The sequence below is a fragment of the Hippocampus comes genome, unplaced genomic scaffold (genome assembly GCF_001891065.2).
Source record: "Hippocampus comes isolate QL1 unplaced genomic scaffold, H_comes_QL1_v1.1 scaffold367, whole genome shotgun sequence".
Classification (NCBI taxonomy): domain Eukaryota; kingdom Metazoa; phylum Chordata; class Actinopteri; order Syngnathiformes; family Syngnathidae; genus Hippocampus; species Hippocampus comes.
Genome location: NW_017805741.1, coordinates 132629 through 136827, shown reverse-complemented (window position 1 = coordinate 136827; position 4199 = coordinate 132629).

Genomic DNA, 4199 nt, shown 5'->3' with positions numbered 1-4199 from the left:
GGGAGGGGGGTATTCCTTTGGTCTTTTCAAGTTTGCAGGGGGAGCCTTGGACCACGGCGGGATCGACGGGACCGAGGCAAGAGGCTCAACGCCTTCATCCACGCCGCCCCGCCCCACCCCACCCCACCCCACCCCGGTGAGCGCTCGCATTAGGCACGCTGCGGCCACGCCATCAAAGGCCTGCCTCTCTCGCTCTCTCGCTCTCTCTCACACAGACGGGAAAAAAACCAAAACAAAACTGGACACGCAAACAGTTGCTTCACAAGTGAATGTGGGAGCCCGCAGCCAGCCCGACACAAGTTAAACAAGCGTGTTCGCACCCGGGCCCAAATAAACGCGTGCCTAAAAATAACAACGCATTGTCACATAGCAGCGCCAGTTTAAACACGTGCGCGCTTTGACCCCCTCCCCCTTCCCCCCCGGCTGCGCTGTTTTGAAAATATGATTGCGATGATGAATGGGGGGTGCGGGGAGGGGGGCGGTCGAGCGTCGGGGCCCCCGCCATTGTCCCCGAGCGGTGTGAGCCTGTGTCCATGGCTATAGAAACCGGGGCCACGCTGGGAAGGCATGCTTTCATCTCCGCCGCGGGCTCGCCGCTGCCAATAAGGGCTCCAATCAATCCCTTGGGGGTGGGCGCCAATTACCTGAGCGATAGATGCCGGCGATGGGATGCCATGGAAACCGTCCGTCCGTCTCGAGCGGCCATTTTTCCAGGCCCGAATTCCAAGGCCCTTTGGTCCGGAGCCTTCAATTGACGCCAGATTTTTGGGCTGACGCCACGACAAAAGGTGTGACGCGGCGCCCGCGTCTCTGGCCGACTTGGCCGAGAAGCCGTTTGGGAATGCGCGCTGAAAGGCGGGAAGCCACCCATGCGGATCTTTTCTTTGCTTGCTTTGGTTTTTTGAAGGCCTTTGCGGACTCTGATATTTGGCCCAATAAATCAAATCGTTCTGTTGGGCCCCTTAACACTTAACTGATGCACCACTAAAGTGGTCATTTGATCTTGAACTGTACGGCAGAGAGAAAAACCACTGGCCGTTTTTTCTTTTAGATTGTGGCGTTTGACCGTTGTGCTCTTTGCTTTAGGTGTGTTGCCCATCCTCAAAGAGCCGGCGGTAGCGGAAAGCCAAGCGGGGTTGCCGCACACGTCCTGCCGTCCCTCGTTGTCCAAGTCAGGGGTGAGTACGCGTTTGTCTCCTCGTCAAGTCGTACGAGCCGATGAAGACGCCGCTTTTCTCCTCCTCTCACCTCGACCGCTGTCAAAATTCATCTTCTGGGTGGCGTAGGTTATGCGTGCGCCTCAACGCTGAGCTTTCACCTAACGGACTCGGGCTCATTGGCCGTAACGCGCTTGCCGTCGTCACTTGCCGCGCGCGCTCGGGGCGCACCGCCCCCGCGCCCTCACTCGCTTGTCCCATCGCCTTCAATCGCGTGCGTCGGCCAGGCTATCGAAAGGGCATCCGAGGTCCCGAGTGTCGTTGATCAATTTCGCTTTGCCGAGGGACGAAGTCACTCAGGCGCCGATCCTCCCGTCATCCGTCTTGCGCTTGAGTTTCTACTGCGCAACGTACCGCGACGTCGTTTGATCCTCCGTGCCGGGATATGAATTTGGGGCCGCGCGACCCCGCCCTGAGGTTCGCGCCCGCTCCGGCGCAAACTACTTCAGGGAAGCTGGATCGATTGACTTTTTTTTAAGACCGCGGGGATCGATGAACAGGGCCGACGACGAACAGGGCGGCGTGTCAATAGTCGTATTCATGGCGTGCGAGCGCACCCGTGGATTTCCCCATTTTCTTTTGTGAATGGACGCTCTTGTTCTCGCAGCTCTCAACTGGCCAAATCCAAGGTGAAGGAAGGTCAACAAGGTTATTGGCACAAACCACAATTGTGATTCTGTTTGCCTTCGAGACTGACAGCGGCGCAAATCGCCGCTCTCAATGGTTCCTTGTTGATCCAACTTCTCTCTCAGTCGCTCGCTCTCTCTCTTTCTGTCCGCGACTTGTGAAAGTTAGCCGAGTGTGAATGCGTTTAACGGCCGCCGTCTGCTGCCCCGCCGACGCAAAATGCCGACCGGTGGCCGCCTCCTGCCTGCCTCATAGGTCCCTTTTGTATGCTGCCCCGACAAAGTTTCCACGTCAACGGCTCGGCGGTGATTGACAAGGTCAAATCTGATCAATTGTCCGGCGTGCGTGCGTGCGTGTGTGTATATCATTTTATTGTTTGTTTGTTTGTTTGTTTTGCCTGGATTCAGGCAGGGCTCCTCCGCGGCTCGACCGGGGCCTTAGCAGATGAGGCGCGTTGCCGTCGGGCCCCCGCGGCGTCTTGGTGACCCCGCGGTGCTCATTTGGCAACGTGGCACGCGGGGCAATGCCTTTCGTGTGGCGGAGCAGGCCGCCAGTCTTAAACAAAAGCGCCCGGAGTCGCCGCAAAGACGCCACGGCCGACTTTCCTCGGCTTTGTTTTTGTTAGCCAGTGCCAGTCTGCGAAGTATCTTGGCTCCAGACTCAACAGAACACACATGCCGCGGCCACGGGCGGGCAACGGAACATCTGTCGCGGTCGACGCTTTTGTTTGGACACGACGACGACTCGCGGCGGCGGCGCGACGGCTTAGCGGTCGCACGGAATGCCGACGCTCGCGGTCGGGGGTTTACCGAGTTTGCCCCGGTCGTTCACCGGAGAGGCGCTTTTAGTCTCGGCGGGCCGGCGGCGTCCTTCTTCATTCCCCGGCGATTCCTTCCCAGCCCCGGCGCCCCGGAAAAGGCGACGGACGCGTCGCCTTGGAATCCGCCGCTCCGGGTTGTACTTTAGCTCGGAGAATCGACTCTGAAAGGCGGAAATTCACTCCGAGAACTCAACGCCTTCTTCTCGATCCTGCAGAGTCACTCGTCCGTCTGCGTTTCTCGATGGGTTTTGGCCGTAGATGCCGGCGGCAGTTTGTCCGCCGTCGTACAGGAGCGCGACCGCCACGATCGGTTGTTTCATTCACGCCATTCATTGCGTCTTCCCCATTTTTCCAGGTGCCGCGCGAATGAAGTTGACCGCTCTCCTCAAGATGCCGTCGAGCGCCCGCCAACGTCGTCGCAGAGAATCCGACGAGCCCGTGCGGCCGCCGCCCCGACTTCCGCGAGGTCGTCCGCCTTGGACCGTTTTGAGCCTTCGGCCAAAGGTGAGCGAGCGACAAATGGTTGGCGCGATGTGACCGGCGCGCCATGACGCAAAAGGCCGACGGGCCCGCGAGCGCGGTGGCTCGTCAAAGTTTGATACGAGGCGCCGTGATTCCGTCGACTCTTTGATTTCTCCGTGGCGCAACGCGGGCAAGCTGCGCGTGACAAAAGCCAAAAACGGCCTTGAATTGCCCCGAGTTGAAATGCCATCCTTTGGAGTTCCCCCAATGTCCGCGATCCTCCCGATTGGGAGAAGCGGCGAGAGGTCCCCCAAAAGCCAGCGGCCTTTGCGCATTTCAACAGCGACGGGCGTTTGCGGCAATCCCGATTCCTCTGGAGATGTTTGGACGGCGCCGGCGTCCTTCCGTTCCCGCGGCGCGCCCCCTCCCCCGCACCCCCCTCTTGCTTTTTATCTCTCCGTCTTGCCCGCTCTTTTGCCCGCTCTTCCCCTTTTGGCCGCCGTGCCGCGGCGGAGCCGGCAACAGTGACTCCATTGTGAACGATGGGAATCGGGCACCGGGCCAATGATGTCATCGTGCCACAGGGAAGCCCGGCGGGAACGCCCTCCTGGCGTGTCGCAATGTGCCATGGCTTTTTTTTCCCTGTTGTTTTCCGGAAGGCGGTGATCAGTTTAATTCCACCCTCGTCACTCCCTGCTCCGGGGCCGGGGGTGACGAGGGTGGGGGCGCCGGGAAAAGCGAGATGCGAGCCTTGAAAGGAGCAGGCACGGTCGGGCTTTTGTTTTCTCGAAACGTTGACTTTGTGAGCCGTGAGTCAACGGCTCACCGGGCGCGACCTCGACTCGGCCTCCGCTCGCAGTACGAGCGCTGCGGCCAAAACGAGATCGCTGCGCGTACGGCTTCCCAAGAGCGGAGCGCTCGTGGCCCATTCGAGGAAAAGCAACAACGCCAAGTCATTTGACCTGAACCACCTGCTAATCCATGGCAACCCCCCCGCCGCCGGTCTGAAAAAGGCGTGATTTGCGAGCCTCGTTTGAAGCCTAAAACGATTCTAGCGGGTGGACCGTTTTTTG